Raw genomic sequence first — 24722 nt, 5'->3', positions numbered from 1 at the left:
ATCCTTTCAATAATTCCGGGATGGGTCAAGGCACAAAAAGGAACCAAGACAGTGACGACTTACTGTCCGGTTTAAAAATGCCCTGACGCCTTTTTTTAGACTGAAATAACTTACTAAAGTTTTCGTTTTGTGCCATTCAGAATGGGAGAGGGAGCCAGGAGGCGAAACAGCCGTCTTGCCAGTTCAATCCCGCACACCCTCTGACTCTCACCCTCCGTTCTGCCTTTTTATTGAAACTAACTCATCAATAACTAATCACCAGAAGACAGAAAAGCATCAACAACTAATCACCAAGAGACAGAAAACATCAATAACTCACGGTATAAAGGTCAGTTTAACTAAAGCATCAATAACTAATCACCAGGGACTCCAGCAGGCAGAAAATCATAACCCAAGGTCAGTTTAACTAAACACATCTTCAGGATACGGTGTCTGTGTGTGTGTGTGTTAAAATAACAAGTAAGTGTCTCTGTGTGTGTTAAACATTAATGAGTGTATAAAAACATGATTATGAATACACAAACTGATTACCTATCCTCAGCCCATCTTACATTTCCCCCCTGTTGTGGATTTAAAAATCATGTCCTTACGGCTTTAAGACAGATCATCATAATGAAATCATACAACAGTGTGATCATCAGTGGAGGAGCGAAAACCTCACATTAGGGAAAAATTCCCCTCCTCCCTTCCGGCGTAGAATGAGATCCTCATAATTTGATGACCATCAGGGAATAAAACTTGTCCCTGGGGTGACTTGGTGGAGGCCCTTGCCTCGTTGTAGGAGAGGACAGCCGTCCTTACCTCCCGGATCTTCGTGTATGGTGTGTGTGTGTGTGCACGTGTGTGGACAGGGGCAAGAAGTCCATGTGTTTTTACGTTTTAGTGTCCAGTTTGAGTTCGTCATTCTCAACATTAATCAGGTTGTAACGGTACATTTGGGCAACAAACCTACGATTAACCATCATCTTTGTCATAAAAATAATGCAACATGAACAGACTAAACATAACAAAATGAAAACTATAATTATCCCTATATATTGTTTTTTTAAATTCTTCATAGTGGTCATAACATCAATAATTGTTTCATTTTTATTAAAAATTTAAATGCAGTAATGTACTCCAATCAAGGCTGATATTCCTTTGTTATGTACGTCATTAATTTCCAAACAATATCTAATCTTTTTGTTCTGTGGCTTCAACATATTTATCATCTCATCAATATTAGCACCACAGAGTACTGAGTTTCGAGATCCTCACAATAGTCGTTCTCAAAATGATATATTTTTTTATCAATTTAGCTTTGTTAAGGTAAGATATTTTATTGACAATCTAACATTAATATGCAAAGAACATGTACATTAGTACGAAATGTAAAAAAAAATTGTGGTGGGGGGGGGTGCGAATTGTTTTCTTCTTGGTAGGGGGGGCATGACAGGAAATAATTGAGAACCACTGGTCTAGTCACACACCAGCTCGGGTTCATTCCCTACCAGAGAAATGACATTCCATGTCCCCAGAGCTAGGCGCTTTATGTTGCCGGGGATTGGACTGCCTTTGACTGCCTCCTAGCTCAAAGGAAACCCAAATTCTTTGGTCCCGCCCACTGGTAGTGAGCCGAAGCCCTTGTATTAAATAATAAATAAATACATAAAATAAAAAAATTAATAAATTTAAAAAACGGACCGATCCACTGCTTGGGTTAGTTTGACCCACCTTGAGATCCGTTCCCACTCAGTGACAGTGTCTACAAGCCACTGCCACCAGGCCAGTGAACCGACGTCCAGGCAGTGACAAAAAACGTGATCAAATTACATTGCTCATCATAAGGTGTTTGTGAGACGCTCTTTGTATGTTTCCTCAATTAAGACCTGTTTTCCATTGGTGTATTTGAAAAAAGTGGTGAACCTGTTAAATTCACTACAAAACGTTAAGAAGATGAAAGTAATGTTTGAAGGAATATTATTTTTCTATCGACATGCCGGCGGGCGGGCACAGATAGAGAGTGATAAAGCAGCACCACCCGCGCGGGGCGTGCTGACGAAAAGGCAAGCGCTCCTCCTCTCATCGCGTCCTTATTAAGACAGAAAAAAGACGCTGTTGAATTTGACCTATTCGCAGTTCGAGCAGGTGCTTAACGCTGGAGAATATCACCACTTCGAAGTTCGAACTGCTGTTGAAACGGAGAGGTAAGTGTTTTTCGTTTGTTTTTATTCAAAACATGCCTCGAGTGCATTTGTTCATGGTTAGAGATAGTTGTGTGGAAAACACTATACAAAGTAGCACCATGGATGTGGGCCTACAACACTGGCCTAGCAAACATGTGCTCCTACATCGACATAATTGACGAGCTCCAGTTAAGCATTGAATAATTATAAAACGTCATGGTGCTTTTACTCATTTAAAGAACTAAACCGACGCGTATTTTCATCCGGTGGTCAGGTTTGCATTGAATGTGAGCACGAGGGACGCTAGCTTGTTGCGTTAGCTTTGCGGAGCTAACAGCTTGCACTTTTGTTATAGAACAACAGAATGCAAGTACCATGATAATTTCTGTCATTAATTTTTGTGTAAGACACGATGTTCACTGGTTAATTACATGATTCTTAAAGCAAAGGTTACTGTGAATGCAATTTTGGTAAGATTTTTGTAGTCACACTGCATAAATCTGTCTGTCTGTTGTTTAAACTTCAATATAAACTATTATGGTTGAAATCATTAATTGGGATGGAGGGATTGATATTTTTTTAATTTATAATTTATTTTTCTTACACTGATATTGTTAAAACTCCATTTAGCCTATAGTATTAATAATTCTCAACACAAAACTGTCTTTTTTCTTTATAGAATAAACAATGCCTTCCCTGAGATGCAGGAAGTCCCCAAAGCAGGATACTATTGAACATGCAGTCAAGGGTCTGGACAAGACTGCAGAGTTAGAAGCGAAGTATATAAACTCATTTAAAGGTATGATGTTAACGCTTTTGCTAAGATATATTATTGTTTTCTGATAACCAAGCTGACATCGTTTTTTAAGTGGTTATTTTACATTAAGAGTGTCTTGACCTTTTCTTTTGTCAGTTTCAAGTTATTTCAGTGAGCGTGAAACCTGATGGTAGGAGTTCTACCTAAATTAAGGCTGTACTTGATGACGCCCTCCGGCATTTTTATACCACAATAGACCAGTGAACAAGTCCGATATTGATAGTCTAGTGTAAAGCACGTTATACGTCACAGAGATCACGTGACGCGATCCAATATGACTGTGTATACAGTGTATGTCATTGTTATGAAACTAAATAATCTTAAAGTTTTTTTTTTACGTAACCAGGTGCCATTGACATTTGTACTTTCAGTCCTAATACATACTGGCTAATGCAATGCTGGAAAATGAATTTTGGCTGGTCTGTTCCTTTAAAATCATAAAGAAGGGCTCTGCTCTATCCCTCACAAGAAGCAATGTTTCAAACCACCCTACATTAGTATAGTGGCCCAAATGAATATGATGACTCCTTATTTGTGTGCTTAAAAATATGACGAAGCTATCTTGATTTCCCTGTTAACTAGGTCGAGGAGTATTTACCAAGGCCCCTTTCAGGAAAGACGACTTTATTCTTTATTATGGAGTACAGAGGAAAATTGATAGATTCTGATAAATCTCAACGCAGGAAGATGGATGGAAGAGGCACTGTCTTTTTGTTTGACTTCCGCCGGCAAGAAAAAACTTGGAGGTGAGGCAAAGATTGAGATGTTATCTTATTTTTGTTTTTATTTAAAAAAATAAACACATACTCATCCCATAAGTGTTAGGGGAAAAATCATTCTCTAAGCAAAAATGTATACCGTATTTTCGCACCCAAAAGACGCGCCGTGTCAAAGGGCGCAACACCTGTTGAGGCCGCTATTTCTGTCTTTGTAACATATACTGGACGCACCGCCTGACAAGACGATAGCACAGCTGCTGTTAGCATAGCATGAACTTGGCAGAGCTGCCCACACTGACACAGCCGATAGCAGCCTACTATGCCCCAATAACATGAGCAATCACCCCATTGTTGCAGCAGACGCCAAGTCTCTATTGACAATAGCTGACAATGGCTCAGGCCAATATTAGGTGCATTGGCAATAGCCTACAAAGCAACGTCAGGGGAGGGACTTGGCTGCTCACCACACTCCTTAGAGTCACGGTTTCAAAAAAAAATAAAAAACTCATCATACAAGCAAACAATGAAACATAGAAATAAGATTAACACAAACATGTATCTCTCATGCCATCAATATACCCAAAAAAAATGAAAATAATACAAAAGCCACTCAGCCTTAGCTAATTCAAGCAATGCATTCTGGGAGCAGAGACCCACAATCCCATAGCTGTTTAGAGAGATTTGCATGGCTGTTTAAAGAGATGTGCTGTTATGCTTTGGACTTTTTGTCTGTTGTCTAAACCTGGGACGTTTCTTGCTTGCAATAACATAAATGATAAGACAGACTAAAACATTGTGGACAGCTGCCCTTTGTCCAGCTTTTTCCAACACCATCACCCAAACATTATAGTCAGATGGTGTATTTGTCACGGTCGATTGTAAGCATGGACAACTCACTCTTTGCCCAGCAGGGTGTGCTAACATGCACTTCCAACAGCTCGTTGATGACAAGGGCTGATGGACGTGAGTGGTACTTTGTCCATTTAATGGACGCATCGACTGACAGGGCGCTTTGTTTGCTTATGACTGCGAAAATACGGTAATTACTTTTATTCATGCGTTGAATCTGTACAAATGAAAATATAGACCATGAAGTCTCAAAGACAAGCTGTTAATAGGGTCTGATTCCAATAGAAATTTCTTGTATGATTTGATTTAGAAGATTTAAAAATTGTGGATTTCCTATTTTTATGTTTTGTGTACACAAGATTGTCTCAAAGATTAATTTCTGACATTGATTGAATAATTGTTTTTTTTTTTTTTTAAATCTATTTTAAGTGTTGATGCCGCTCAAGAAGATGGCAGTCTGGGAAGACTGGTTAATGATGACCACATGCACCCCAACTGTAAAATGAAGAAGAAGACAACAGAGGACAGACCACACCTCTGTCTGTTTGCGCTCCGAGACATTGATGTTGGCGAAGAAATAACTTAAGACTATGGACCAGCTGGCCTTGGAGAACACAGGTTTGTAAGATGCATCTTTAAGTACAATAACAGAGCCCACTTGTGGTGTTCTGGTGATGTAGTTTCCAATTAGTTTGGCAATCTAATAAATGTATGTTGAGGTTTCTATGGAAGTTGAACATGCTGACTGACTGGGGGAGTTCTCCATTGTCCACTATCTGTAATTCAAATTTGTGGGTCTGAGTCAAAGTTTGGCTCTTCAGGAACAACGAACTGGTCAGGGAGTGACAGTATTACAAAGTTCTGCGTTACTCTTTTCTGGGCGGTGGCCCTGTTAGGCCATCATATGCCATATTGCAAATATCCCCATTGTGGGACTAATTAAGGACATCTTTATGTTGTGGTTTCCCTACCAGAACCAGCACCAACCCTGTATATTCATGATATAAAACACTGTTTCAATTTGATATTTAGCCTTTCTATACTGTAAAAATAGAAGACCCCAGGCTTTCCTGCGCCCCCTTGCCCAATTGGTGGTGTTCAGGAGACAACCTGGGACTGAAATATCAGTCACAACCAGTGTTGTTTTCGTCACTGATGACTATGACGAAAATACTTCGTTAACGCCCCTTTTTTAATGACGATGACAAGCTAAACGAGGTTCTTTTATGACGAAAACATGACGTGATGTACATGAATTTTTTTCGTTGACGAGACAAAATTGTTAGCATGTGGTTCATAAATTATTTTATGTTGCTTTTAGTGAAATAAAGCCACAACAGTTGCCCAACAAAATGTTTTGCTTCTCTGCTTATTTTGGAGCAGTGAGCATTGATTCCACTGTTGCCACTTTTTTCTGTTTGTAATGAAGAATCCTTTGTAGTCCATCCAAAAGTCTTTGTTATTGGGTGGAAACCTTGAATGCCTTGTTTTAACTCAAATAGACTTAAACCCATCCATCCATCCATCCGTTATCTGTACCGCTTCTCCTCACTAGGGTCGCGGGGGGTGTTGGAGCCGATCCCAGCTGTCTTCGGCAGTAGGCGAGGTACACCCTTGAATTGGTGTCCAGCCAATCGCAGGGCATACATAGACGAACAACCATCCACGCTCACACTCATGCCTAGGGGCAATTAGAGTGTCCAAGCAACTTGCCATGCATGTTTTAAGAATATGGGAGGAAACCGAATTACCCAGAGGAAACCCACGCAGGAAGGCCGGAGCCAGAATCGTACCTACGACCTCAATATTGTGAGGCCATCCTGCTAACCAGTTGGGCCACCGTGCCGCTTGGACTAAAACCTTTGTGAATAAATTGACGAAAACTAGGGTAAAACTTTTTTTGCGTTTCCGTCGATTAAAACTGGACTAAAACCCTTTTTTTAGTTTTCGTTGACTAAAACTGGACTAAAACTATAACGAATTGGGATGACTAAATGTGATGTAAACAAATCAGCACTTTGTCCAAATGACTTGGACAAAATCTAAAATGCCTGCCAAAAACAACACTGGTCACAACACGCGTCTACAGAAGATTAATTGGCATGGGCGAAATTAATTAGTTTTATTTCATTCATGAGCTTATGTTTTGTTTTGGGTGGCTAAGGCTTAAAATGTGTAAAAATCTTATCCAACCTCAAATATAATTAATTCAATAAATTTATGATGCTACTAAAACATCGAAGCAGCCTCCTCCAGGCTTTACAGACTCAGAAATGGAGGTATGCGTATCGTGTACTCATCCTGTCGTGTCTCGAGATGTTAAAATTGCAGTTAGATAGACGTGTGCTGATTAGACAAGACTTCTAATATATCTGGTGTCACAGGATATTTGTCAGTGAATGTGTATGTCTGGTTTGAGGCTCACTCAGCTTTTTCTTGTGTTGTGGGGTCCAGTTGAGTTGAATTGCGTGTCAGGTATGTTGGCCATCTGACACCCAACTGTCAGGTTTGTGTTTGTGGGGACCCCGTAGAGCCATTTTTATTGTTGACATAAATCATAGCTAATCATCTTTTCCTTCATTATCATATGAAATACAGTTAGGAGTTGTATGTGCCTTTACTATGTTATAATCTTAGAACCTACCAGCCACTACAGGTGTCCGACAAGAAGACTTTTGGCTGTCCTGTGCTCCATTGCGCCCCTGGTGGCGTTCAAAAGACAACCTGTGACTGAAATATCAGTCACAACATATCTCTACTGAAGATTAATTGTCATGCGCTAAAGTAATTGGTTTTGTTTCATTCGTGAACTTGTTAGTTTTTGTTTTGGGTGGCCAAAGCCAAAAATGTGTAAAATTCTGATCCATTTTCTTTTTTTAATTCATTAAATTAATATTCAACTTGTTCATTAGGATGGAGGACAACCGACAATGACTGAATCGGCTGAGGTTGATGCCACCAGAACATCGAAGCAGCCTTCTCAAGTTTTGACAGACTCTGAAAAGGAGGTATGCGTATCATGTGGTCATCCTGTCGTGTCTTGAGATGTTAAAATTACAGTTAGATAGACCTGTGCTGGTTGGACAAGTTTTCTAATATATCTGGACATAAATCGTAGCTAATAATATTTTCCCTCATCATCATATGATATACAGTTATGCCTAGTATATGTCTTTACTATGTTACAATCTAAGAACCTACCAGCCACTACAGTTCTCTCATTGGGAGACTTAAGCTTTCGTCAGGTTGTCGACTGCTGCATTGCCCTCTTATTGGCTTTAAGTACACAACCTGTAACTGAATTATCTGTCAGAACAGAACCTATGTGTCTACAGCAGGTGATTTGGCATGTGGATTCTTCAGATTTTTAGAAAATAGGTAAAATTGTGATCAAAAGTTTAAAATGTCTAAAATTCTGGTATAGTTTGCAATAGTATATCTATTAAATCATTTCAAAACTTCTTAACAAGGATGGAGAACATTGGCTGTGACCGAATTGGTTGAGGTTTAGATTACCAGGACCATTGAGCAGCCTCCTCGGGATCTACAAATTTAGGAATGAAGATATGCATCCCATGTTACAATCCTGTTATGGCCCGAGGTTTTGAAGTTGCAGTTACATATTGGGCTGGGCGATATGGCTGATAAGTACATAGCGATATAAGTATTTCATATGGGTCCATCGATACACATTGAATTCTTTTTTTATATTATTTTATTTATTATCGTTTTTATTTTCCAATATTTTCACTGCCCTGTTAAAAAAACATTTAATGTAGTTTTCCTCCCGGGAGCTTTTTGTTACGGTCAATTAATTTTGTTATTACATTATTTTGTCATATCATTCATCAATATTTTAGTTTTTTTTTTTTTTCAAATAGAATTAAGACCTTTTTCTGTGCAGATTCCTCTGGGGATTAAGTATTTAATGGGTTCTCAATTTTCTCTTGGACTCTGATGCAACCCAGTCTCCTCCCTTGGACAAAAAATATGGGCTGAATCTTCCTTGGAATAACGACACAGATTCTGACGAATCATTGTCAAATCCTGCCCCTGAACTTTGCGCCTCAGACCCAGACCATATTACTATCCCAAGGCTCAGGAGGACCAAAAGTATACAGGTAAACAACCCATATAGATTTCAGGGAATCTTACAAGCAAATTGCATATATTTTATTGGTCTCCTGCCTTATATCCTTTATATTTCGTTGTTGTTGTTTTTTAGATTAAAAAAACAGGCTGACTTTGGAATGGATAAGCATTATTACTCCAACTCAGATGACAGTGGAGATGAATATATTCCGGATACAAGTGAGGCCTCTGATTCAGACGGAAGTGAATCTTTGAAAATTGTGGACCCTCTCTTGAAGTCTAAGAATGCCTTCAGAGATTTTTCTCCCACACCACGAATCTCAAAAGCCACCTCAACGCAGGTTGTTAATCAAGGGCGTTCACCCGTTCGGAGGAGTAGCAGCACTGGTGTGATTCTTGAATTCTATGGCTCTTCAAATATTTGTGCAGTTTAACACAAATCATCCAAAATAGAATTCAAGCACATCTGTGACAGAAATTCAAATTCAGAAGTCAAAGAGAGAGAACAAAAAAAAAAATCTAATGCTGCGCTTCTTCCGAAGACATATACTGTAAACATTAAATGTATGTTAGGACAATCTTGAAAAAAGTATTAGAACACCCTTTACTTTTATTTCTTGTTAATTTTATTAACCAAAATATGTCCATTTTTATTACAGATTAATGAATACAAAATTAAAACTCTAATCAGCTACTTTTTAATCGTTATATTTGTATAAACAAATGTTATACATCTGTGTGTTAACTTATACAAGAAATGACGGAAAAGCAAGGGTGGTTTAGTATTTTTTTATCGTATATAGTCTGTATAATATCTTTAACCTATGCTGATGCTGTTTAATACTGATTTAAATAATAATAATAATGTCATAATCTGTTGGTTTTACATGAACAAAACCTTTCAAGCACTTTTTAAAATTCTAAATACTACCTCTTGTCAGTAAGTTGGTTCACAGCACTGCCTTGGAGTGAAAGTGTGTAGTGCTGAGACAGTCGGTATGTGCTGAGTCGTCTGACGTTTGTGTGACTGGTACCCAGGAAGGTAGCAAAACCAGGCAGTGTGTATGTCGTACCCAGGAAGGCAGAGAAACCAAGCAATATGTATGTGGTACCCACGAAGGCAGAGAAACTAAGCAGTGTGTATGTGGTACCCGGGAAGGTAGCAAAACCAGGGAGTGTGCATAGATACAGACCCCAAAAGTGATTAAAACCAAATAAAGTCCCCAGAAGATCATCTGTAGTCAGGTGAAGGACCCTGTACTTTGTTCAACTCATTTACTCCCTTAGACGTACAAAGACGTCTTTTAATGCAATGGCGCCCTCTACCAAAGACGTATAAGTACGTTTCCTGTCTTTTTTACGTCATAGTGTACATAAGGGTCTGATGCAACCTCTGACTGAGAATCAGCCTTGTCCGCATTGTGAATCATGTAAAAATCACCCAGCAGGGGGCAGAGGTGCAAAAGATCCGCCTTGAATCTGCGCCAGAGGTACAAATGGGGGGCGGGATCCTGGGGTAGACTTATAAGTGTGGAGAGCAGCGTGGGTAGCAGCAGCATCGGCAGCAGTCGCATTAGTAGCGTTAGCAATGAAATCCTCCAAGCAAATGACGATCGAGGAATGCGTTTTTGTAAAAAAAAGCTTCCTAAAAGCATCAAGGCGATGGAGACGCTTTGGTTGAGAGGATGACGCTTCGTCGTCGTCACAACAAACAGGCGTCTAAAGAGGGTGCGCGTGCCTTGCGGCCTGCATCGCCTGCCTTCGGACAATAGCCAAAGCAGCTGAGAGTCCTCACCAGATCCCCCCGAACGAGGAGGTAAGCGCTCGCAAGTTACCATTGAACATGTGGTTTTACCCCTCATGCTTTTATTGTACATATCATGCATCTTGCGGGCAGAAAATGTCGCATAAATGTGCAGTTAGACGCGAGCGTATCTCCTCCCCGACGAGGAAACAACAATACTGAATGGTGTGGTAATCATGCATACTTTCTAAAATTCACAGATTGTGCATCCCGCGGCAAGAAAGTTCCTCCTCGTCTTGTTGGTGTAAAGAAAGGTAAATTATAATATGAAACTTCACACGCCAGCAATAAAATGCAGCAATAAATATATATTTCCAATTGTTTATATTTCTGTAATTTACAGGTTGTGCATCAGGAAGCAGTGGTTCCGGATGGCGTCACACTGGATGGCAACCGAGGAAAATCGACTTTACAGCAACCCCTGGACCACTGAATGCCGCTGCCCATTTGGAGTCTGTGGAGCCAGCTGATTTCCTGCAGCTGTTTCTCACGGATGAGCTTCTGCAGCACATCGCGGATGCCAGCAATCACTTCCCAGACAATTATTTTCACACAAACCCCAGTGGACAAACACAAGCTCGCCTATTTTCCACGGACCAGCAAAGCCAGACCACAACGAAAGTGTCGGGTCTGTTTGCGCAAAGGCAAACGGAGTGAAACAAGAATGTGGTGTGAACTATGTTGTGTGCCCTTGCATCAAGGCAACTGTTTTATTTTATATCACACAAAAAAAAAGTATGTATGACACTGATGTATTTCATTTTTGTACATAGTTCAACAGTTCAGTCGTTTAGTGTTATGTGCAAATAAATTTATTTTATCAAAAACATATTTTTTGTGCTTTTTTTTGTTATTTTATAGAAGGCATGCATTATTTAGATGTTAGAGGTGTCATAAAAGCCATAAATAATAGTGTCAAAGTTCAAATTATGGTCAAAATGCATCAGTTTACAAAAAGCTCATTTTCTCAGTTTTTTCCCCAGGGATTGGAGTTTTCATGAAATTTAGCTATTTTCAAATGCCGATTGTTCAAGAATGGAAAAAGATAGGAACAAACATTTTTTTTCTGTTGAAAGAAGAGAGTCTCATCTTTCTTCGGGTGTGCTCCATGTCTATATAGCATTAGAATACAATATTCTGTGGGCCTTGCAATATTAGTCAAAACCCAGGAAAACTCTGGGATTGAGTGGGTTGCTCCAGTGAAAATGGCTGGTATTTAATGAGTTAAGACTGGTTAGGACATCCGGCTCGCAGTCCCAAGGTGCAGGGTTCGATCCCGGGACCCAGCTTTCCTGTGTGGAGGTTGCATTTGTGAGTGAGTTTGAGCGCAGATGGTTGTTCGTCTTTGCGTGCCCTGCGATTGGCTGGCAACCACTTCAGGGTGTGCCCCGCCTACTGCCCGTTGACAGCTGGGTAGGCTCCAGCACGCTATCCTTGTGAGAATAAGCGGATTGGATATTACATGTATGTGTTTATGCCCTAGGCCAGGCGAGGGCAAACTACGGCCCGGGGGCCACATGCGGCCCGTTAAAAGTTTTAATCCGGGCCGCCGAACTTGAAAAAAATTTAATGAATAAACCTTGTTAATGTTTTATTTTCTAAACACTGTGGTTTTCAAAGACAAATATTATTGTTGGAATGCTTTTATTCACTTTCATATAAAATTAAATGTATTTTTTTTCTCAGATGAGGTGAGGTTTCCAAAACACTCCATCCATCTGCTCCTGGTCCGGCCCCTCTGTCATATTTTAGAACCCATTGTGGTCCTCCAATCAAAAAGTTTGCCCGCCCCTGCCCTAGGCTTTGTGTCTTTGCTTGGTTGACTGTGTAATGAGTGTATGAATGCATTTCTTTCTACCAGACACCTTGGACTTCCCATGGCAGATTAATAATCTATTTTATCTATCCATCAGGGTCACGAATGTCATTTGATGAGTAGAGAATTTAGAGTCTCCAATTAACCTAATATACATGGATTTGCGCATGGAAACCTGAGAAAAAGCCCTTAGTCCTACTTTTCCATCTGAACCACTTTATCCTCACGAGGGTCACAGCCGTGACATCCCAGCTGACTTCAGAAAGTAAGTGGGCGACGACTCATGATCTCTTGGTTGAATAATATTGTTAGGGGCTCAAAATGGCCCTCTACAATAAAATGGCAGAAGAATATTGCGTTTTTTTGTTTTGTCCAATTAACTTAAATAAAACTTGGGAAAATTTAATGATTACATGTAAACCAGCTGGTCTTCCCCATACCAAGCCCTGGCTAAAACTGACTGAAAAATGCATGATGTGTGCCTTTTAAACTCCTCGGCCCATCCACTATGCCAGGGATGGGCAAACTTTTTGATTGGGAGGGGGGGGGGGCACAATGAGTCCTAAAATACATTTAATTTTAAACGAAAGTGAACAAAAGCATTACAACAATATATATGTCTTTGAAAAACCACAGTATTTAGAAAATAAACCATTAACAAGGCTTATTCATTTAATTTTTTTCAAGTTTGGGGGGCTGGATTGAAACGTTTAACGGGCCACAAGTGGCCCCCGGGCCGTAGTTTGCCCAAGTGCCCTAAGCCAATTGATTCTAAAAAATAACAGTTTTCTTCATCAAAACAACATTTTATGATCAACATAAATGTTAGTGAGTACATAAAGGTATACTCATTCGATCTATCATAACCCCATGCACTTAGACTGTACAAAAAAAAGAAAATTTTTATTTTAAAACCTAGTATTTCGCCATGACGTCACACGCTAGCGTCAAGTGCTTGGCGCTAAAAACCCGGAAGTAACAGCGGCGCTCGGTTTGAAAGTGGAGAGTTGTGCATGGTAGGCGAGTTCGGGAGAAATGTTTGTTGAACACGAGGACTGTGGCGTAGAAGATGGTTTAACAGCGATCTAGTGCGCACCCAACCGTGATGGCTGACCAACGAAATAAATGTGGACCGACGGAGTGGACTGACAGGACGTGGAAAACAGGTGTGTGGCATGTGTGCGTGTGCACGAATGTGGTAGCGCGTTCACTATGGTGGCAGCGATCGCAAAGCAGCAGCACCACTCCTTGACAAAAGTATTGTACTTTCTCTGATGTTTTGGGTTTGCTCTGCTTTGGGGTTTGTAGTTCTGGCCACGCAAAAGTAACAAAGCAAGTTCTTGGATGTCTGCTTTTTTCTTGAACTGTTAATTGGTTAACATCGTGGCTCTTATTTTTATCTAATGTATGGAGTTTGGTGGCTATCTATATGCACAACTATATTAGTTGCACTTGAAATTGCATACAGAAAATTAGTATAAATAGGTTACGCTATAAAGTATAACAATATTAACAATCGTTATTGTTGTTACTGTTTATTTATTTTATTTTGCAATAACTGTGCTCCAAGCTTAGCTGTTGTGCCAGCTGCCAAGTAAAAATATGTAATCTCACTCAATAATAGGAATAAATACTTAACTAACATCTCAATTTTTCGGGTTGGGCTGTGGGGGAGGGGAGGGTGGCTGCCTGACATAAAGCAGACTGTCCTGCACATGCGCAGACCAGCCGAGTGTGTGAAGTGTGCGTAAGTGCAGTACCGGGACCGACCACTAGACAGCGATCCTGAGTAATTTTTCCGCACACACATTTCTAGCACACTCGTCTTGTTTTTGTGACCTTCCTGGGAAGCCCTGAAACTTTGACAGGACCTCCCCCTGAGCTTCTTATCACTGAATTCAATGCTCTTTTTTGTGGGGCCCAGATTTTTGGTCCCCACAAAAATTTTGGTCCCCTACAGTGGGTGTGCTGTCCGATGTTGGTCCCCAACATGTAGCTTATACAAACACACACACACACCCCTACTTGTTTTTGTGACATTGTTGGGCCACCTGAGCAAAACTCACATTGTGGGAACCACCCTTTCTAGTGGTTGTACAGCTCTGAAAAAAATCAGGCAGTGTCCAGGAATTTAGTTAAACACAAAAACCACTTCAAATTACCAATTAATGACCTGGAGGTCAAATGAGTGACTCAAGTGCATGTAATTCAGTCACTGTAGCCCAAAGATTCTCTGGGCCAGTGGATGAACCATTATTCGTCTTGGACAGCATTGAAGCAGGCCGTAGCCTGGTTTCTAAAGCTGAAAGACTTACTGACAGAGTAAAGGAAAATAGAAAGGAGTTAATCACATTAGGTGAAGAAGGCAAGATGAATTTATTCAAGAGAACTGTCAAAGGAAAGTATTTGACCTGCGACGACTTGGATAAAGCAGAAAGAGAACTTGTGAAATACTGTCAAAGGCGAAGTTTCAAAAAAGATTTAGCCATATTTGAAAAACAAAAAAGGGTGAAGAAAAGTAGCCCACTTTACAAGTTCAATATAGTACTTCAAGATGGTGTCATGAGGGTTGGTGGACAGTTGAGCCACGCAGCCATGCCTGAAACAGCAAAACAGCAAGCCATCTTGCCAAGGATTCACATAACACAAAGCTAGTCCTGAGATACATTCATGAGATTACAGCTCACGCTGGAAGGAACCACATGATGGCTAATCTGCATCAACAGTTTTGGATACCTCGAGCTGCTAGAGTCATCAGAAGAGTGCTACCTGACGATCCGCCTTTCAAGAGAATTGGCGTTGATTATTTTGGTCCATTCTAAGTAAGTAGGGTTAGAGGACAAGTAAAGAGATACGGCGTGATTTTTACATGTCTCGCTGTACGAGCCGTACATCTGGAAATTGCATCTTCACGTGACACAGATGCTTGTCTCAACGCAATCCGAAGATTTCTTGTCAGAAGAGGACAAGTGAGAGAGATGTATTCTGATAACGGAACCAACTTTAGATCAGCTGACAGTGAAATGAAGAAATCAATCAAAGAATGGAACACTAAGTAAATCGAGAAACACTTGCTGCAAAAAGGTATTCAGTGGCATAGCAATCCCCCAGCAGGTTCCCACCACGGAGGAAGCTGTGAGCGACTTATTTGGTCTGTGAGAAAAATCCTGAATGTCACTGTAAAAGAACAAATTTCGGGTGAAGAAAGTCAATATACCTTGCTTGGTGAGGCTGAAGCAGTTATAAACAGCAGGCCTATCACAAGGACATCTTCCGACCTCAACGACTTGGAAGCACTCACACCCAACACTCTGTTGTGGCTGAAGGTCAAACCTGAGTTACCTCCTGGAGTCTTCTGTAAAGACGACCAATACGCCCCAATACGTACCTCTGGGAATGAGCTGGTCAGCTCTTTAAAGAGTATTATGTAAGTTGAAATACATTAATCCATTTTTCTTTTTTGGACCATCTTTAACTGTGTAGTGTGTAATGTCTAAAATACAAAATGATCTGATTTTAGGGTGCAGTTGACGACTGTGGCACAGGTCCTCGCTCTACAAGTGCTAATAGTCTTCGGCAAAGAGAAAAATCTGCCATAAGGTACAGAAAACATTGGCATCAGAGTAAATGGATGCATGTTTTTGCAATGTGCGAGGAAACTGGCGAACTCAGAGAAAACTACGCAGGCTTGGGAGAACATGCAAACTCTACACAGGAAGGCCGGAGCCGGAATCGATCCCACAACCTCTGCATTGTGAGACCATCGTGCTCACAAGTCGCCCACCGTGGCGGCCGTCCATTATGAATGCCATCCCACCATCCATTATCTGTACGGCTTCTCCTCACAAGGGTTGCGGGGGGTGCTGGAGCCTATCCCAGCTATCTTGGGGCAGTAGGTGGGGTACACCCTAAACTGGTTGCCAGCCAATCGCAGGTCACACAAAGACAAACAACCATCCGCGCTCACACTCACACCAATTTAGGGTGTCCAAACAACCTGCCATGCATGTGTTTGGAATGTGGGAGGAAACCGGAGAACCCACGCAGGCGTGTGGGAAACATGCAAACTCCAAACAGGAAAGCCGGAATCAATCCCGCGACCTCTGCATTGTGAGACCATCGTGCTAACAAGTCGCCCACCATGCATCCCTGCTAAATAAATGATTAATTTTTACATTTTAGTATTTGTAAGCGATCTTGTGTTCATGACAGCATTTTCAACAGTGTGGGTGTTTGTATGAAAGCATTTCACTCGTGTATGGGCATGAGCATGTTTCAGTTGTATTTATGAATAACAATAATTTCACAATTGTGCCTGAGCGCCTTTCACTGGTGTGTATGAGAATGTTTCACCTATGTGTATGAGCGCATTTGACGAGTGTATGAGCAACAACTATTTCACTAGTGTGTATGAGAGCGTTTCACTCGTATGTATGATAGCGTTTCATAAGTATGCATGAGCAACAACAATTTCACTGGTGTGTAAGAGTGCATTTCAGAAGTGTGAAGCGATTCCTGACTTTTGTCCCCAACGGCACCTCATACTCCCCATCTCCCGCTCACTTCTCCTGACCCCATGAGCCATCCCCGTTGCTACTACATGGAGATTTGATGTGTTTTTTTGTTTTTTTTGTTATTAGCTTCTTCAACATCTCTTCTGATTCTCATCTCTTCTCTGGCGCTCGTCTCCGCCTGTCTGATTTGAAGTCGACCTCAGAATTTGCACTATTTTGACATGACTTCTGTGGTAATCACTACTGACATATTGTGTCATTTGCTCAATAATACATTAAAATTATAATAAATAATAAAAATGGGTCCGGTGCCGAGCTCTGGCTTCATATCTTTAAAAGTGGTCTTCTCAAATCTGTTACTAATGGCCTCTAAATCGGTTGTGGTAGAGAAGGGGCAAATTAGACCTTATGGCATCTTAATTTGGTCAAGTCTTGTACCCATTTTCAAGGCCAGCGACTATTGCTTTAGCTATATACAAGAAAAGGATTACTCTGAATATACACAACAACAAATCCCAGATGTCCATCCCAAATGTTGTTTCAAAATAATCCAGTTCAGATGATAAACAAATGTATTGGTATGTTGAGGTCATTATTTCAAATCAAAATATACACTTCTTTTTCAGACAATGGGGAGGATCGAAGAAGTGGAAAAGTTGCAGGAGTAACTTCAAAACAATGCAAAGAGACAGAATCTGGAAGAATGTCAAGTTTGTCCATGTTTATATTTCTGGAATTTAGTGGGCGTGCATCTCGAAATGTTTGGGGATGGTTCGGGCTGCCAGACAAGACTTTCACTGCGAGCGCTGGACCACTGGATGCTGCGGCAAACAGCGGACTTCTTGCAGCTATTTATTACCAACAAGCTACTCCTGCACATCAATGATGCGGATGGCACAGACTGCTTTGCAGACAATTATTTTGAGGCAAAACCAAGAGGTCTGTAAGCACTCTGAAAACAAAGTAAAATATTTGACACCCACGGCAAAGAAAGCCATGCTACAGCATAGGGCTGGGCGATAAACCGAAAATTTACCGTTACCGAAATTTATTACAATGACCGAAATCATTTTGCCCATGTCGGAAAATTCGATGAATAAAAAAAGAAAAGCCTTTTGTCTGCGGCAATGTTCATGCCCCTTTAAGACCGCTACAGCGCCTCTAGTCATGTGACTCCACCCGTCTGTCGCTCTGGTTGCTGGCGATTCAAATCCAGAAGCTTTCTCACCACCCACAACACAACCATGCTGTGCTGAAAGTTCAAAGTGAGAAGCAAGGTTCGACAAGTGACAACAGCCCATGAACGGAGGCGACACCATACGAGAGAACGTCTCAGAGGTGGACGCGATAGCCTAGCACATAGCTAAAGATAAAGCTCGTCTAGTTACGTGGCGCGCACAGGATTTAAACGCTTCATGAAAGCCGTATTTCCCGATATGGACTACATCGGGCCGGGAGCTTAGACATGTCAAGCATTTTGCATCTACATCCGACTTGTGGTCGGGTCGCAACATGGATCCCTGATTGAGCCTAACTGTGCATTCCATAGATGACAAGTGGCGACTGCGCAGCAGAGTACTCGAGACGGCACATTTTCCCCGATAATACCCACTTGTTTATTTGGCTTGCATTGACATTTTCTTTCATTTTATTTCGCGTTTTTTTATTTGCCATTATTTACATCATGAGAGCATCTTGGCGCAATCTATTTGCAGAAAAAGATTTCGCAAGAGGTACCCTTTTTCTTTGTGACATTGTTCAAGTCATGCAAAGCAAGCTCAGGGTTCGCGGTTAACCGCTTCCCGATTGCCCGGGGCAAGTGAAATTTGGCCACGGGCAAGGTAAAATTATGGGCAACTTGCCCGACCGGGCAAGCATTTTTTAAAGCAGCCAAATATCTTTAATTTTGACGAAAACGGTGGTGTGATCTGTTTGTGTGCACTGTATGGTGATGGTTTAACCCAGACAACCCCTTATGTTTTGGTATGGTCCATTGGCCTTATCGGGGGTAATGGGCGGGCGCTACGGGGATCAGTTAGTTCAGTGAATGTCGAGTTAAAGTGGACGTCAATAAATCCCGCAGTATTGGAACTCGCTGTCGTAGCATCCTCATTTGAAGTTTGAAAAACACAACAAAAACCTACGATATTTTGGCCGAAAATTGACAGCCGGAAGTTTTCTTACCTTCTGCGCATGTTTACGAGTGGCGACGAGTTCGTTCAAATCCGAACATTTCGGATTCCTCTGACATGACTAAAATAGCTCGAATATTTTTAAGTAGACAATTCAGTTGTGAGTAAGGAAGGGAGTAATATTTGATTATTGGCTGTTAATTCATTAGCTCCATGATGTGACCTGACATAGTGTCAGTGACTGTGTTCTGTTTATGCTATGAAACTTATGGAGGCAGCACCACAGGCACTGGTCTTAAAGGAATACACAAATTTGCCACACTCATAATTTACTCATGTGATTCCTCAATTAATACGCTCTCCTGGACTTAAAATTGATCATCTGGATTGCTGTAATATCATTTTCCCAATTTAACATGCAGATTTGTTAATTATTAAAACTACAATTAACATTTTCAATAACTGCACAGGATGATACATTTGCTCTTGTGAGTAGGGTTTCATGGTTGATGATGAAAACAAGATTAATTTATGCTTATCAGATTATATGTTTATTTACATTTGTGGCGCACATTTTACAACCATAAACATTTTATTCTTAGAGAAAAAAAATTGTCACTTGCCCAAGTCGGGCAAGTAATTTGGCCACTCGGGCAAGGCAAATTTTAGTGGCACTTGCCCTATGGGCAAGCAGTTTTTAAAGTTAACCGCGAACCCTGCAAGCTATTTGGAATGTTCATACAAATGATTTTTGTACTTTTATTTTTCATTGAAAGTAAAGTGTACCAGTTGGTCAATAAAAAAAACAGTCAATATGCAATTCCTGCATTTATTTTGATTTTAGTCCACGTGGGAATTTATTGTGCATTTATCGTTATTGAGGTAAAATTGCTCGATTTCTCGCGATATTGATTTGAGGTCATATCGCCCAGCCCTTCTACAGCATGTATACAGTGTGAGACGTGTTGTGTTCACTTGCTCCAAGGCAATTGTTTTTAAGTGTATACCACATACCCAACGAATTGTGTAATTTGTATGGCGGGGTGTACACATGCGTTGCAAAAACACATGCACACACTGTCACTCACGCACTTCCGTATATAGTTTATTTCAGCACCTTTTGTCATGCTGTTTTTATTTTATAGAAGGAAAGCATTATTTTGATGTCTGAGCTGTCACGAAAGAAAAAATAGAACTGTTGAAGTCAAGTCAAGCTTGTGCTTGAAATGTTTGTTCTTAGTTTCTCAGTTTTTCGTGAGCAATGGGAATTCAGTTATATTCAAACGCTGTCAGGTAAAGGCTCCATATTTTTATAGCATTATAGCACACTATTCTGTGGGCGCTAGAATTGAAGGGTTTGCGTTAGTAAAAATAGGTGGGATTAAATGAGCTGAAGTGTATCTCTTGAGTGCTCCTTAAATATTTGCCTGTGTTGGTATATTTTATTTTCGTCGTGTCATGTTTATTCTTACGCTGAAAGAGACATGAGGTGTTCGAAAAAAATAAATGATTTTTTTTTTCCCGGTCAAAACTACCAATGGTGTCTGGTTTTTTTCCCTCCGTGAAATGTACGAGTTATCACTTTGACGCACATGATGTCACGTGGCTGGAGGACTGGAAACTTGCACGAACAACATTTACGTTGAAATGTAACAATGACACATATATCGACATCTAACAAACATGCATGGGCATCTAACATTGACACTTACATTGACGTCTATAACATAAACCATTACAATCACATCTAACAAACACGGACATCTAACAGACACATCGACATCCATCATAAACATTTACATAGACATCGACATCTAACCAACCTCTACATAGACATCTTACACACATCGACATCTAACAAACATTTACATAGACATCTAACATAAACACATCTAATATAGACACATAGATTGACATCTAACATCGACACATTGAGATCTAACATAGACATACATTGACATCTAACATAAGACTGTTACATCGACAACTAACATCGACACAAGGCTTTGTCAAATGACACGTCATGACGACATATACAGAGACACAAGGCACAACAGCATATTTTTGGTACAAATTGAACCCGATATGTTAGCTACCTCGTTCGACTTAAAGGGTTAGCGAACTTGTTATGGTGGTTGAGGCGTGGTGGCTACCCAGCTCGTGTAGTGTATATTAAACTTAAGTTAATAATTTATGACCAGTAAACACGGATGTTGTAACGCAAAACAATGTTCAAATGTTAGTTTTTTTTCAACACATTTCATGAGAAAAAGCTCTACTTGTCTGTGAGAAATGTATGTTGTAGACCCATTATATAACACAATATTACACAATTTTACATTGGAATTTCATTTAATAAAACATTGACAATTATCTTTACAAACACTGTGTATGATTCATCTTTTCATTTGTTGTTCAATGAGCAAAACAGTGGCGATCAAAACAGTGCAAATTAAATGACATTTTATAGGTATCTGGTTGCAATACAGTGAACCCTCGCTACTTCGCGGTTCACCTTTCGCGGGTTCAGTGCTTCGCGGGTCTAAAAAATATTCGGGGGCATTGTAGTTTCGCCGAGCGGCACGACGGGGCGCTGGAGTGGTTAGACGGCCGGCGTCCGCCGAAGAAGAACGTGGGCGAAGAGGAGAGTGGACAAAGAAGAGCACGTTCCCCCGGGCACGATTTGGGGCGACGTTTCGCGCGGTTCGGACCGTACCAGAGCTCCGGCCAGCGTGCGTGGCAGTTAAGCCGAAGAGGAACAACTTCCGCCCGGGCACTAGCGGGGCGACATTTCGCTCCGTTCGGGACCGTGCGAGAGCTCCGGAGGAGACCGGCCGGCGTGCGTGGTTGTTAAGCCGAAGAGGAACACCTTCCGCCCGGGCATGAGCGGAGCGCGAGGCTGTCAGTTATGAATGAATAAATGAATAAATAAATGAAGAATGCCAGGGCACACCGGACGGCGTACCAGCAGGTAAAAGTCGAAGTAATTAAATAAATACAAAAAGAAGTAATTGAATAAATACAAAAATAATGGCTGGGGAATAAAAAAATGTTTTAATAATTTTTTTTTTTTGTTATAACATGAATTTCACCCTCTCTCTCTCTACCCGTATATATATATATATATATATATATATTATTATTTTATTGATTTATTTTTTTAAGCATTTTTGAAGGTGCGCCGCTACTTCGCACTTTTTTTTAAAGCATTTTTGAAGGTGCGCCGCTACTTCGCACTTTTTTTTTTTTAAGCATTTTTGAAGGTGCGCCGCTACTTCGCGGATTTTCAGTTTTCGCGGGTGGTCTCGGTCCCCATTAACCGCGATAACCGAGGGTTCACTGTAGTAAGTTACATTCTAATTTACATTGACAGGTAATGGAAATGACTACTGGTAACCTCAATTGAACTGTATTTCAGTCAGAATGCCTCAAACATCATAAAAAAATAAAACGTTGAGTATTATTTCTCCTTCAAAATGTCAGAAGAAATACTCTATAATGGCCTGACGACATTAACATAGCTTATAGTATATAGCAGGGGTGGGAAAACTTTTTTATTGGCGGGCCACAATGGGTTCTAAAATTTGACAGAGGGGCTGGACCAGGAGCAGATGGATGGAGTGTTTTGGTAACCTCATCTCATCTGAGAAAAAAAATACATTTAATTTTAAATGAAAGTGAACAAAAGCTTGTCTTTGAAAAACCACACTATTTTGAAAATAAAACATTAACAAGGTTTTTTTTTTTTTTTTTCAAATTCGGCGGGCCGGATTAAAACGTTTAACGGGCCGCATGTGGCCCCCGGGCCGTAGTTTTCTCACGCCGGTATATAGCATAGCGGCATAGGTTCCCTCGTCAACATCAAGTGAGTTACCCTCTTACCAAGACCAAAATACGGGGCTCTCCATCTCCCGGTCACTTCTCCAGACCCCAACAGTCACCCTCGTTGCGAGAACTTGGAGATTCGATGTTTATTTTTTTTCCGCTTCTTCAACTTCGTGTCTGATTCTTTTCTCTTCTCTGGCTCCAGGATTCCGCTGTCAATCAGATGACGATTGAGGCGGGACTTCCGGTTCAAAGTCACCCTCAGAGTTTGCAACCATTTGAGATGGCTTCTGTGGTAATAACAACTGTCATAGGTGCAATTTGCTCTATAAAGCATTAAAAAAAAAAAAAAAAAAAAAAATTACAAAAAATAGTCAAGTACAGCACTCGTCTCATAAACTAGGTAAGAATTTAGCGTTACTAACGTTGCTACACTATAAAGAGTGTTTTACTGACTAGCTAAACCCAGTTTGCTTAAACTGATCGTACACTGGACGAAATCTTACCGTTGTCTTTTTACAAATGGATTATGAAATTGTTGCAGAAATTGTTTTGCTGTGACGGAGGGCAAGTTTTATAAGGTTCGTTCATCGGGAAGGTTTTATATTAGACGAGGATGGTCTTGTTCTTCGGATTTTTTTTTTATTTATAAAAGGCCGAGCATTTGTATTTGCGCTCAGACTGTGTTGCACAGTGCACACGAACCAAAAGCTCTAAAGAAAACACAATACCCGATCCAAACGGAGGGACGTGTTATCTTTATCTTCCACACCGCCTATCTTGTACTGGCTTGCGGGGAGGTGCTGCCGCCTATCCCGTCTGACTTTGGGCGAAATGCGGGAGGGACGACCTGAACAGAGAAATACAAAAAGAAGCAGTACAGCGTCAGTGTAACTCCTTACGGGATAATATCCTCGTCGCATAAACAAGGTAAGAATTTCACGGTATGCATTTTGGTGAACTATAAAGCGTGCTTTACTGACTGGAGCGACGTCGAGTTAGCCTAAATGTATCGTGCATTGGACTAAATCTAGCAAGTTAGAATTATACGATTTGTTCTTCGGGAAGGTTTTATATTAGAGGAGGAATTAAGATCTTGCCCTTCGGACATTTTTTGTGATAAAAGGCCGAGCATTTGCATTTGCGCACAGTATTAGTCCACGAAACAAGAAATACCCATGTACAAATAACTTGCAATTATAATAGTTGGAGCTGTAACAAAGTGTTTTTCATACGGTGTTGTATAAATTAGCAGGAAATTAGAACACAAATTAAAACACGTACAGTAGATACAAGAAGAACAACGACAGTCACATGTTGAGTCGAAAGCTAAAGAATAAAAATGTGTCTTCAAAACGTTTTAAAAGTGGACAGAGAGGGGGCTTGCCTAACATTCAATGGAGAGTCAGGGAATGGACTCCGAGTGCAAGTTTCAGGCCATCTATCTCAAGAAAGAGCTTCTGATGCACCTCAAACGGGTACTGCAAATTTAGTAAGTTCAGCGCATAGTTAATTCCCATGAGCAGGAGACTGGCAACATTTCCACAACCTCATTTTCTTAAGCAACAATGGAAACAGAGGCATGGGATGTGTCTTCTTGTCCCTCACTTGCTTGGAAGACATAGAGTACGTGTGTCAAACTCAAGGCCCGGGGCCAGATCTGGCCCACAACCTAATTTTATGTTGCCCGCAAAGGGCAAATCATCTGCATCAACTTCCTGTTTCTAGCATATTTTCTTCACAACAACACTGAGATATGAGATATTGCCAATTATTTGTTACCAATCCTCCCCTTTTAAAATAAATTGAAAAATTGTTGAACAATTACTTACTAGCTTCTGATTTCAAAACTGGCTTTCCAATCAATTTATATGGGTTCACAGTCCCTCTGAGGGAAACCACAACTACGATGTGGCCCGTCCATAAAAATGAGTTTGACACCCCTGACATAGACCTTCAGTATTTGCTTGGCCTGGTCCTCTTTTGCTT

General features: G+C 40.7%; 1 long non-coding RNA gene across 1 annotated transcript; it reads left to right on the top strand.

Annotated features, from left to right (window-relative positions):
• Positions 1-10225: 10225 nt before the first annotated feature.
• LOC148314880 (uncharacterized) lies at positions 10226-10990 on the top strand. The gene is made up of 3 exons (XR_015841445.1): positions 10226-10458; positions 10647-10700; positions 10790-10990. It is a non-coding gene; the product is annotated as an uncharacterized LOC148314880 (long non-coding RNA).
• Positions 10991-24722: the final 13732 nt, after the last annotated feature.

Source organism: Idiotropiscis lumnitzeri, unplaced genomic scaffold (assembly GCF_059441095.1).
Source record: "Idiotropiscis lumnitzeri isolate Australia: NSW breed Sydney's pygmy pipehorse unplaced genomic scaffold, RoL_Ilum_1.0 HiC_scaffold_198, whole genome shotgun sequence".
NCBI classification, from domain to species: Eukaryota; Metazoa; Chordata; class Actinopteri; order Syngnathiformes; family Syngnathidae; genus Idiotropiscis; species Idiotropiscis lumnitzeri.
This window is presented reverse-complemented; position numbering and strand designations above follow the sequence as displayed.